Below are 13,425 nucleotides of genomic sequence, written 5' to 3'. Positions count from 1 at the left end.
ATGAAGACATAAAAGGGTCCTCAGCAGCGAACTGTGAAACTAAGGAGTCTCATGAAGAAGAGCTGTGCCACAGAGAGGTCACTACGCCCCGAGCCCACGCTGCCAGCTGCACAGGCAGCATGGCTCACTGGAAACTGCACAGCAGACAATGATGTGTTTGCTCTAGGGACAAAATTTAGCCCTTTGGGACCCTTTGGTTGGTCACAGTGCTGGACTTTGCACCTGGAAAGGCTGACATAGGTTAAAACACACGAAGTATATATGCGTTATGGCTTGCTCATGGGAGATCTCTGACTTCTTGCCTGTGATACAGCAGGACAGGCCAAGTGGCACAAACCTCTGCCCTCTCTCCCTCCCGCCAGCAGGCACAGTGCCATTGCCCAGTGAGGCAGCGGTGATGCCAGAGCAGGAGTGTTACCTATAGAGAGAAGTGAGCATGCTCGAGCGGTGACGCCCTCCGTGTACGCAGAGAAGAGCCCACGTGTGGATTTGGGCTCATCGCCTACTGCCTGCCCAGACAAGACTGAACGCCATTTTAACTGAGGGAAACCTTTCTCAATCCTGTGTGCCAGCTGTGGGGATTTCAGAGCTGTGGATCCTACCCTGGGGGTTCAGCTCCCGCAGCCAGAGCATATGCTTCACTGGCCATTCCCTCGTATGTCCTCTCAGGGCTGTGCACGCGCTGCATCATTAAACAAGCACTAGTCCTTCTCCCCCTCCTACGGCTGCAGTGGCAGAACGGGCCATGTCATGTTGCTTAAAGTTTACCGACTTCAAGCTTGGTGAGGACATTTCTGTTAAAAATATAATGAAAGAAAGAGCTTTCCAAAGATTGCATCTTATTAACTGGGATGCTTCCTGGCCCCATTCCTCCCCGGTGCTTGCAGAAGCGTTACCATACGGTTGCCGGTGGCCATCCAACTGGGATGCTGGATGCAGGTGGCAATCCTCCTGGCTGCGGCAGGAGGATTCCGCTTCGCATGCTCAAAGTCGGCAGCACCTGGGGGTCACCGGACAGGCAGAACCATGATGAACCTGGTGACCCTTCTTCTGCTTCACTCCTGTCACCTGCAGTGACACAGGCTCCATTGCTACAGTTTCCTTCTCTGCATTCATTTCCTGCCTGCCTTTCCAGTGTTACCACTTTATGTAATTGGCCGTGTCAAAAGAGCCCTTACATAACCACAGCCACCCCAGGCACATGTCTCGGACCACATGCGTGCCTCCCCTCTCTGTCAGCTGCAATCTTTTGCACATGGATGGATTCGACCCTTCTCCAGGAAATACTAAAAATAAAGAAACCACACTTGCAAGCATCAGGAACTCACTGAACTTGGCTTAACAGTTTTTCATGTCTCTCACAGACAGTATTTGTATATTACAGCTCAAAGAGACATGGAAACAACACATGCCAGTGGGAAAAATAATAGCTTGCTTTTCTCATAGTCACCTTCTCTGCATTCAAGCAGAGCAAGTTCTCTTAATGAAAAAGTATTTTTTTAATCTTCGCAAGTGCACAGATCTGTGCACAAGCCTTCCATACAGACCAAGGACCTGTACAGAGGCTAGAAACACTTTGGACAAAATAATTTTAATCATCTAAGTGATTCCATTGATTTTCCTGGGCTACTTTCATATCTAAATGAATCTGAACATTTGCATGACTGCTGCCCAAAAGTTTACTGGCTAAAAGCGTTGGCACAATAACTTCCCATGAGATCAGCTTGATCACTGTCACAGGGAACCATATTGACTTCCTCACCATTCTGCTCGCCTGGATCATTTGCAAGGGGCAGAGTATCACCCACGGACAAAACGGGCTGGAGCCTGTTGTGCGGTGGTGAAGCCAAGGAGCACTTTGGCACTAACTTCAGGGAAAGCAAGATCAGGGCCTAGATAACGAAGGTCATGATCTGTTTGCAAAGCAAAGAGAGACTTATTCCATCTGATTAGTCATTGCAACCTTACTTCACTCTGACAGCAAGACTTTGTAGATTCTTTTTCTCTTTACTTCCTTACTCTGCTGCCGCTTCCCATGCGTCCTAGGCAGGTGTCTCTTCTCACCTCTACCATCAGTAACTGCAAAGCTACTAACTCCAGGAACATGTTAAAAGGAGCCACGATCTGACCACAACAGTGAAGCTGATTTTGGCCTCATACATGTTCCTGAATGCTGAAGGCAACCAGTTATTTCCTCCTTTTTATAGTCAGCATTTGATTTTACAAGGCTCATTACGACAGCCCTTCAATGCCCACATAGACTACTAAAGTGTTGTCTGGCCTGAAAATCTTTCTAATTTATGAGATGATGTCAAAGCCTTGGAGTTGTGAGGCTGTGCTGACATCAGTCCAACTAATGATAGTCTTTGTGGAAGGAAATTGTTTTACTTTTCTCTTGGGCTATGATCACAGATTGTGTTAGGGTTATTGATGGTGACCATGGAGTCAGCTGATCCCTGGCTCCTGAGCGTGCAGACATGACAATAATCCACTTCTTTGGGGTAATAAATGGCCAAGAGTAGGAATGCCTAATCCCAGCCCTGGCTCTGAGAGAAACCACACCAGTGAGTATTTTGACAGAAAGTTTTCAGCCAGCTCTAATGAAAAATCAGAAATCCCCATGAGCCGCACTTGGCTGTCATCTCCCCACCCCCTCATGGCTTTTTTCCTCGGGAGAGCTCACTGTCTTACAAGCATTAATTAATTAAGCTTCTCAAACGCTTCAAATGCTTGCTGTGAGGTAAGTAAGAGTTTTCTGGATCGCTTCACTCGCGGCTGAAGTGCAGCCAGCCGTCGGAGAGGAGCGCGGTGGCCACACACCGAACTGCTCCTGGCAGGAGGCGGCCGTCGGGTACCGTCTGCTCCTGCTGCAGCAACCCGAAACACCTCGCTGAAGCCACGGCAGCCACACCAGCAGGAATGATGGGAAAATGTGGGTCTGCACCCAACTGTACCTGCTGGGGAATTTGGAGACAGGCGATGCGGCCACTAGAGTTTGCATAAGTACGGTACCTTCCTCCTGTTGAGGAAATCGGACAGGCTTTTTCTAATCTAGCTGAGATGCCCAGCACATATTTCATCTGGACATCTCTGCAACATATCACTGGTCTGAGATGAGAAAGTTGCTGGAAGCTTTAGAAGCTCATTGTTCAGGCCCAGCAGTAATTTTGTCTGATAGTATAATTCTGATAAACTTATTTTGCTTAAAAGGTTAAACTCTCTGGAGAGACTTCCCCATTCTGAAGGACTGGCAGGCTAAGCACTGATCTAAGCATTTTCTTCTACTGTTAACAGTAGAGAAGATACTGCACACAATTTTCTTTTACATTTTTCCAAAGACATAATTTGCTCACACTAGGTCTCGGTTAAAGCAAAGCAAACACTGGGCAGGGCTCGGAAAGCACAACACAGTGCACACAAAGCAAAACTCGACACAACCTAAATCCTGCTTCTTTCAGGTCCTGACCTCCCATAGGTCCTCCTCATCTCTGCTCCCAAACGCACAGGACTGCCACAGGAATAAACACGTGAAAGCTGCATGTGCTGAAACGCGGTGGTAGGCAGGACCATACAAGCAGAGCAAATGCCTTGCCATATTTACAGAAAAAAATGCATAGAATTGCTCATACGGGAGAAAGCTGGGCTCCTTTGGTTTCAAACAGCATACAAGTGAGTTTATCTCCCACCTCTTCCTGAGGCACAACGACTTTGCCTACCAAGTACGAGCTGCAAGCTTCGGTCTCAAATCTGAGTCCCTCTTCAGAGAGGACTTGCCTGCATGGGGGAGCTCCACCAGCACAGAACCATGGAGACAGTGACCCAGCTCCAAGTCCTCCCTGGGGACATGTGGTGACATATTAGCACAGTAAAGCACTGAAGCTCTTTTTCTACCAGAGAGGGGACTCCTTTCAGAGGGGATGCTATTTAAGAGATTTATTAATTTCTGACCCCACCACAAAAGGAGTTTCTAACTAACTGAATAATTCTTATAATGTAATCTTGCTCATGTGGGACCTTTTCTACTGAAGTTTATAAAGACCAGACTACGGCCCTCAAACAGCTCTGCTGGGGAGCAGCATTAATCTCATTTCACAAAGGACAGGCAAGGAGCAGAGGTGCAAAGTGCCTCGTGCAGAGCTTGCCAAGCAGCAAGCAAAGAGGTACCGAGCTTCTGTTTTAGGTTAAAATGTTCAATTCACATCAAATTTTCTTGGCATGTTTCAGTATGAAAAAGTAGCTTCGGGTTGAACAAAATAAACCACTTTAACAAACAAACTAACCATCTTTGGTGGCGATCACCAGCTTCTCCATTTACCCTACAAACCCCACCCTGCTCTTAAATGTTGCTGTGGGATATTTAAGTCAGCACTTGGGCATTTTATTTTAATATCTTTATTTCCCACCTTCCTTTCCTTTCTCGTGTAATCAATACAATTAGACCAAAGCATTGCAATGCTCTGTGGAGCTGCACTTTTGTGAAACCAAAAGCCATCTGGTTTGAGGTCTTCCTCAGCAAGCTTTGTCAGCTTCCCCAATTCTGGGAAAGTAAAGCTGGGTCAAGGCAACAGCACAGCTTTTTACAGCACAAAGCGTCCATCTCCGAGGATAAACAAGTTATTTGCATGCTTTTTCACTCTTACAGCATCACGCTCTCCAGCCAAATGTAACACTGTAAATAGTAAAACAAAGCAGCACTTCATCCTGCTGGCTGAAGACCTTTATCTTCTGAGGTTACAATGACAAACAACAGGCTAATGAAAATACCCTCCCAAACCCAAACAAAAGACTGGTTAAACCCAGATGTTGTTTTTTCTTTATGCGTATACAAATCCACCTGCCAGATTAGAAAAGTATAAATATTATGCCTGTAGATAGCTGCATGCAGCACCTGGAGCTGTATTTGTAGTAGAGGTCCAGCCGAGGCCCCTTGCTCACAACCAGCAGTGGGACTCTTCGGTTTGCCAGGATGTAAAGTCAGAGTTTGAAAACACTTGAAGGGCCATGACACCTCAGGGGCTTGCTAAGGAAACACGAAATCTACTTGTATAAATATTTGCAAAATCAAGATATCTTAAATGCACTTAAAGATTCTGATCTACTGGTTTGTGGCAGCCCAACTCCTGCCCAGCTGCAGAGCTCCCAGTCCTGCCTGCCAGCTGAAAGCGGTCTGAGTTTGGGGTACACGGGCCCACAAATGCCTCCCTTTTGAGGATGCTACAGAGACAGTCTGTGTGCACACAGCCCGTTAAACCAGAGACTTTCCGCATGTGCAACACCTATTGGGATATCATTCCTTAAGGCCAAGAAGCTCGTGAAACGCAGTCACTAATATTTCTAAAACTAAGTTAATAATTTTCTTCCTGTTCAGTTCCTTTGCCTTACATCCTAAAGATGGAAAGGGCCTTTTATTCCTCCCTACTGCAATATAAAACCCAAAGGAGGCTAGAAACCAGAAGGAACCTGGAGGAATGTGGCCCTTGATGGCCAGGACTCTCAGAAACATCAGATGTCCTCCAAAGCCCCTTTCAGTGTTAGCCAGATTTGCAGCCTGAGCCTAAACCTGAAAAAGATAAAATTCCTGTGTACCACGTCAGGGGAACACCCGCTGGCCAAAGGGAGGGGGAGGAAAAGGAAAAGGCCACATTTTCACAGCTGTATTTGACGGGTAGCCTTGCTAATAATAATTTAATAAATAGCCTCACCGTGTCTGGTGGTACTGAGTGACCCTTCAGAAGCTGCTGTCTCCTTGCAGGCCTCAGACTCTTCACTGTACCAACTGGCTGCAGCAGAGGACAACGTGCCCCACCATAACTCCAGGGGAGGCAGAGGAAGGACCATGAGGTCCTGCCCCGGAGGCAGGAGGGAGCACTCTTGGGCCGCCTGTGTCAGCGGGGCTATGGCTCCTGTAAAGACATCCTGCCAAATGAATGTCTCTGGCCTTTCACTGCCTCTGAGAGTGTGACAGCAACGGCACGCTGCACCAAAAAAAAGGGGGTGGAAGGTCCAGAGCTTTGAATTAGGTACACATAAACCCCTCCCCTGTGGTGTGCTCCCTGAAGAAGATCAAAAAGCTTCTGACCTTGAACAGCCATGCTTTACCTGAAAAAAAAAAAAGAAACTTAACTTTCCAAACAAATTCAAAGTCAAACTGTCAGTGACTGAACATGCAGCTCTCTGCCTACCCTATCTCAGAGCTTGGCTGCAAGTCAGTAGCTTTTTGAGCTGCAGCCAGCTGTGCCTGTCCAAGTGGATCCCTGGGGAGCCCTCAGCCCGGCTACCTTCTGCCCACTGCTCTGCAGTTTCTTGATCTCTGTGCCCAAGCTGTTCCTGCTCCTGGGCTGTGTTCCCTGTCTTCAGTCCCCTGCCAAGATCTCAGATCTTCCCCCAGCTGTGCTCAGTAGCACCCCAGAGAAGGGCAGCCTACCTCTGCTTCCAGAGGTAACGCCTGATCCAGTCCCTGCCCTAAGGAACACAAATGTAACTGCAGGAAAAAACGTTTAAAAAGATACTGTTTGTGATGAAGGGCATGAAAGATCCCCCTCTGAATCTCATGACTTCTCCTGCACTGAACTGCAGTCCAGTCCTGCTCATGATGGAGATGGAGGTGACTTCTAAACATGGGCTGGGTGCTTTGCTGCACATTCCCAGGCACGGCTGATTTTGCCCAGCAGACAGCACCTTCTTCCAAGCTGCGCAGCTCTGCTCGCGTGGCTCCCCCTTCTCCTCCCCAGCCCAAGGCAACACTTCTAAGGACATCTGCAGAGGGACGATCCTGCATCCTGCTGAGGTGCTGCCGTAACACAAGAGCTTCTCTCTCCTTTCTCAGCAACCTCAGTCAAAAATGCTTTGCCTTGACCAAGTCCCAACAACAACTGGGTCAGCCCAGGCGATGAGCAAATGTTCATCATCATAACGCTGAAATACAAGACCCAGGAGGGAATCCCGTTAACTGCAGGACTGTTTTCTGAGGGCAGGGACAAGGGCAGGATCTACTTTTCTCACTGTGATCAACCTGTCACCAGAAATATCAACGAGTCCAGACAAGGTTCAGGTGATGAAAACTCTAACGCAGCACAAGGAATTTCTTTTTGACTTTCAATTCTCCTTTTTGCTGAGACACATCATTGCGTTTTCACAGCTTGAGCAGTCTCTGTTTGCTGGATCCATTTGAGACACGTAATGTTTTTGCCCAAACTCCATTTCCTTCCTTCCAAAGCAGTAAGATCTGCTTATGACTCAGCCTTCAATAAAACATATAGCAAGGACCATTAAAATGAATGCGCAGTGCAGGGATAAAATTCATAGGCTACATTTTTTAGGCTACGATCTGCATCGCCCTTTATTTACCCTCAAAACCAATATTAACTCATGTTATGTCTTGGTGCAAAGCAAATCTACCAGCAAAAGAGCAGTTTTAAAGGGACTCTCTCTCCAGCGGTGACAGGATATCTCCATGTGATAAAGAAGGTGACAGACAGGACTGAAGAAGCTGTGCGATGGCCCCCAGAGAGCCCACGCTCCCAAGCCTCCGTGGCGCTTACAGAGCCAACACTCCCCAACCATCTTCTGCCTGAATAAAGATCCCACCAGCTCCAAGGAAATAACTTCCTGGCAAGTGTGGGTGGATAGCAGAGAAGGAAGACAGGGGATTTTTTCTAGTTTAGCATCCACAAATTTGAAAAGAGAGCATTTGGGGCAAAGGCTGGTATTCTCAATGAAGGTGGAAAGGCCATGGTTTTTCACCGTTGATGTTTACCGGAGCTGACCCCAGGGTCTACCTGGCCATGAGCCAGAGGTTTCCAGCTCCTCCTGACACCCAATGGCCTTAAGGCGTTTTGCTCTTTTACAACAGTGCACAAGAAATGAGCATTGAGGTAACCGATATGGGAGGTAGATAGCATTATCCTTCCTGGACAGTGGGGGGAACTGAGACTCAGCATCAAAGCCACTCATGAAATGCATCCTAAATTCTTTGAAATGACCCTTTTCACTGAATTTAGTGGAATTACACGCAGGCTCTGATCTTGCTGATTTTTTTTTTAACCTGCCACCTGCTTTCATACGAGAGACATCCAGGCACCCAGTCTTCTGTGACAACAATTAAAGCTTGTAAGTGTCCAAGCACAGGAATGAAGTGAAGGGAAAATAAAGAGAAATAATGTGCCCATTTCACAAAAAAAATCAAGTAAGAAATAAAGATATGGCCACTTTGCACAAATTTGGTGCTGGGGATTTACTCTAGACATGGTCAAAAAGTATTTCTAAAGTACGTTAAATCTATTTTTTACAGATGTGAACTAAGAGGCATATGAAAAACATCCATAAAAAAAAAAATCTCCTCGTTAAAGTTTCAGTACAACATATGGCAGTGAGCTCGAGGGTTACTTTAGATGTGCTTTCAGGCAGCAATACCCTTGTGTAACACCAAGTGAGCTGAGGATACTTGTCATGAAACAGCCTCCATGGCACTAGCTTTCCTTTCCTATCAGCAGCCCTGCAGAATGCCAGTAATACATGTAAGAAAAAACCACAGATTTTAGGAAGAGCTATAGGGAGTGATGCTCCATTGGAATAACCAGTAAAGATGCAGTTTTGCAGTCTGGGACCTGTTGTCCAGCTCAGCAACTCATTTCTGTGTCTTAAACAGAAAAAAAACCGCAGCTGAACAGTGCGTTTCAGACAGTGCATTCACCTGCTCTCAGATCTGGGGAGGAACAGGGGGGCACTCCTCGAAACAGGGAGAATAAACCACCCCGCAGTGCCACATTCTAGCTATGGATTCAGACTCTTGTTTACACCAGTTGAGGTTCTGGCCCAAAAACTGGCCAAAAATGAGCTAGCAGTGACAATGGATGTGAGGGCAGGACAAGGACAGGGCTAAAACAGCTTTTCAGAGCAATTCTTCTCCTTTCCTGTAAAAGCTGTAGCGTAGATCTCCACTAAAGATCCTTTGATTCCTATTGAGCTCTGCTGGTCTATACTAAGAGGTGGCCCTTTCTTAAGGTTATCTTGTATCCGTGGTCTAACACGATGAAAATCCACCAGAGGCAGAATAGCTGATCCTTTTTTTTTTCCCCCTTTATTTTTTCTCTTTCCCTTGAGTGTTGGTTATAGCTTATTTTGCTCCCATTACGTTTACCGGAACTAGCATTTTATCCCACATCACCGTGATGAGACCCTGGTTTCCTTTGCATTAAAACTCCATGAAATCTGGACACTTTATAAATGAGGAACCTTTCTGGATTCTTGACCTAGCTCCATTTACAGAATTACAGCCCTGTTTACAGTGGGATAAAACAGGAACACCTCAGTGGTTTAATTTCTAAAGGCAAAGCTGAATATTTAATTTATCCACCCCTGAGTTGTTCCCGAGGTCCTGGCGAGCTGCTCTGTGGCCGGTAGGTGACAGTCTCAGCAGCAGAAAAACCTGAGCAGCTCACAGAGGGGCTTTGTCCAATACCCTGCCAGGATGTAACTGTTATTTGTTTGGTTTTAGCCACACAGACAATCCACAACAGGGGCAATATTTTTCGCCAAACATGCCGATAAAGAGAAAGGCCACCAAAGTTCCGGAGTGTGGTTTCCTGCCTCCCCCAGGAGACATTACAGATGAGGGCATTAATGATACTGTGCTCAAGAGGTACCAGCACGATTCTTAGCAGCATTCAGAAAAAAAACCTTTACATCTCAGTGTAGGTGTGAAACTAGCAGGTATAAATAAAAGCACTCATAAATCAAGCCTATTTGAAACATAAGTACATTCAAGCATGGCACAGTTACACCAGCTGATACCTTCAACGTTTCAAGGAGGGAAGAGGATATAGAAAATCTATACGTGCATTTTAGGTGATTGCAACCTTTTCCGTGCAGCAGCCCTAGACAGGGCTGTGTGCACAGCTTGGAGCAGCCACCTCCTGGGAACACAGGCGTGTGCTTACAGCACGGCTGCTTGTGATGACCAAGACAACCTTTGTAGCAAAAGCTAAGAAAACATTTCCTTTGTTCATTTAGACACACAACATTACTTACTGGAATGGCTGCATCTTGTTGAAAATCCAAAGGAATACAAGTACTGCTTGAGTGGCTTGGTTAGAACCAGGATGTGTGATTTAAGGGAAAAACAAGAACCCGCAGTGGGTAGAGGGAGGTTTTCCCTACTGTAGAGCTGTCACTCTAAGAAACCCCAACGCACCCACCGTCATCCACAACTGATCACTAGATCACTGAGCTCTAGGTTTTCAAGCAGAAGTCACCAGTTTTGGCCATGGTCACTAGCACCCCAACACATGCAGTTTTAAGGAAATATTCTCACGCCAGAAACAGAAAGCCACAAATCCTTAACCTGATCAAATTTATTTTAACCCAGTTGAGACTTTGCCTGAGCAAAGGCCAAGTATAAACTTTTTAAAATGCAAATAGTTTGGCCAGTTTGAGAGGTATCTAGCTAGCGTGAGCCTCAGAGAGTGTATTACAATAATTCAATAAACCAGAGAGATGCTGATTTAAATATCTATCTCTGGCAGTTTTCCTTGTGAAATGAGGATTTGAAAGTGTGCAAATTCCCAGTCATAAGAATTTTAATCACATGTGCCTGGTGTCACAGACCATCTTGATCCAAATTGTGTTTTAATCAAATTCTACCAGGTGCATTAGATCTTAAAACTTGTCCATGTTTCCCTACAGTTTAAAGTAAGCATTTATGCATTACTAGTGTGATAAAGAAATGTGTTGAGAAAACAAACGAATATCACATTGACTGCATCGTAAAGCTTGCCTGCATTGCTGCTCTCTTGCCCTGGTGTTGAGAGCTGTGACTGATAAGCAGAGAAGACTCACCGCCTTTCCATACAGTGTATGTCAAGACAAGCGATGGGGTGAACCGCAGGACAGGTTGTATTTATTGCCGAACAGTCAAAGCATTATTAGTAGGTGCAATGCTATAAAGGGTGTGTTCTTACCTTGGTTTGTCTAACCCAAGTTGAAAAACAGGTGTAATTTGGATCTGAACACAGATGTGACATCCAACACTGTGGCCGTTTACCCGCACTATCCATCCTGAGAGCACCTTTCTTTCATGCCACGGAGATAAATTCTTCTGGATTACATTTCTCTTTAATGTTTCAATAATTCTTTCTTTCTCTCTCCTCCATGTATCCATCTCCTTCCTGCCATCCATCTTTTGCTTCATATCGATTTCAAGACTCTCCTTCTTTTGTTTCCCCTTTGCCCCTTCTCTTCACTAACCACGTTTGGCCACTCAGACCCATTTAACAGAGTACTGTGGAGAGCAGACTCTGCCTTTGGCAGTGCAACGAGCAATGTGTGAAACCCTCTGCAGCTACAGAGGAATCATCCTGCAGTGGTCACACAAATCTCACCATCTCCTTGATGCTGCCAACCAATGGGAGCACCAGGATTTGTCTCCTGCCCTGAGAAAAAGCAGGGCAAGTATTAGGCAAACTAATCACGCTGCAGGGATTTGTGTAATGAAAAGTACCTCTGCTTGCAGGTCAGAAACGGTGTAAATCAGCCACACACAATTGGCTGGGGCAAATCCATCCAGTAGCTCTTTATTCTCTTCTGTCATATTCATTATTGGGACATCTGAACATCCAGGAAGCGACACCACAGCCTGTGGTCACCCTGCTATTAAGGCGCGTGGTTTGTCTCTTTCAGAGACCGCTGGAAAGTGAACTGGTTTATGGACTGCACTGCACGCAGGAGGGCTGGCTTCATCTCGCACCGTGCAGTCCTGCCTCTGCCCGGGGCCTCTACATGCTCCCTAATGCAAACAACAGTAATGCAGACTTAATGATCGCTGTCATTTTCAGGTGCCTCCTGCTGGTCTCCTAATGAAATATTCTATTTAAATTGCACTGGCACAAGCACAGTTCCATGCTGGCAGGAGCCGCAAAATCAGTCTACCAAGTGAAAAGGTTCTGCAGGACCTGCCGTACAATAGGAGAGCCGTTGGTGAAACGCTGTTTGACAGTTTTTCTGCCTGCTCCTGCAGTAAGTGTGACACCTTCCTGGCGTCGTGAAGGGAAAGAAGAGAACAGAGGATGGAAATTGCCTTTATCTCAGGTTGGGACAAAGAAGAAATTCTGAAATGAGGATGACAGTCTGTGGCAATATGGATTTGGCGTTCGTTGATGGGTGAGTGCTATCCACTCAGCACTGCTGCAACACACTCGCTCTCTGCTGTCAAATCCTGCTAGGAGCGCTGCTGCGGAAGAGAAAAAATTGTGGACATGCAGCATCACACAGGCACTCTGTTTACCTGTTGTCACAAGCAGGAAGCCAAATATTGAGGAAAAAAGGTAAACATCAGTTAAATGATCAAATGTGTGTTGTAGAAAATAGAAAGAGTAAAATTACTGAAAAGTGGTGGGTTTTGAGCATACTATATGCCCAGTGTAAAATAAAGACAAATTTGTAATATAGGTATTCTTCGATCTTTCAGAGATGAACACAAGCATTGAGCTTACATCTTTTTAAGTCATTGGGAAGTACTGCATGGCATAAGCAGAGGTCTCTAAATTTCACCTTTACTTTGGCCTTGCACCCCTTGCCCCTTTGCCAGTCTCCTCCAAGCAGTGCTCACGTGCAGGTAGTCATTGGCTGCAGCCGCTGCAGGGTCCCAGGAGTGCTGTAGGAGCTGGGACCACCATGTAAAATCAGGGAATTCACACAGTCCACCGAGGTCATAGCACCTACTCTGTCCTTCTACCAGCTCTCTTGAGGCGAGGAAATGCTGAAATTGCAGGTGAGTTAGTGGTTGACTGATGGAAATACTTTTCCCCTTAATAAAAGCATATTTTCAGAGCATATTTTCAAAGTTAACTACTAAGAAAAGTAATGCAATGGGAGCTGTAATTTAGTCCAGCTACTCTACGAAGTCCTCCTATAATTTCCTTGATGATTCTGTGTTCTATCCTACACATTTTCATCGTAGCTAACACTAAAAACTGCTTCAGCAGGACAGAAATCAGCCTTATTCACTAATGAGCCACTAGCAATGTTTGAGAGGGGCATTATCTTCCCTGTTCTATCAGCAAAAGGCAAATGGGGGAGGCCATTTCCTTTACTCTACCATGGGTTGTGTTAGAGACACACAGAGAGAGAGGGGAACAATGACCAAGATTTGCATTCGCTGAAGGGCTCAGTACATTGCTCTGTTGTGAGCAGGCCAAGACCTTCCGCACATGAATTCTTGTGATTCATCCTTCTCTCTGGTCTACCTCTCTGTATCCAGCACGGTACAGAGAACTCTATGTGTTTAGTTACACACAAAAAGGTCTTTGCTTGCTGCTGTCGTATTTGGGCGCTTGGCTCAGGCTCCCAAGCCGGAGGGAGGTACAGACTGATCTGGTGAATCAGTACTTTTTACACTCCTGCCAGACTGTGGAGTGACCTTGGGCAGCT

Source organism: Nyctibius grandis, chromosome Z (assembly GCF_013368605.1).
Source record: "Nyctibius grandis isolate bNycGra1 chromosome Z, bNycGra1.pri, whole genome shotgun sequence".
NCBI lineage: Eukaryota > Metazoa > Chordata > Aves > Nyctibiiformes > Nyctibiidae > Nyctibius > Nyctibius grandis.
Note: the sequence above shows the minus strand (reverse complement) of the source record.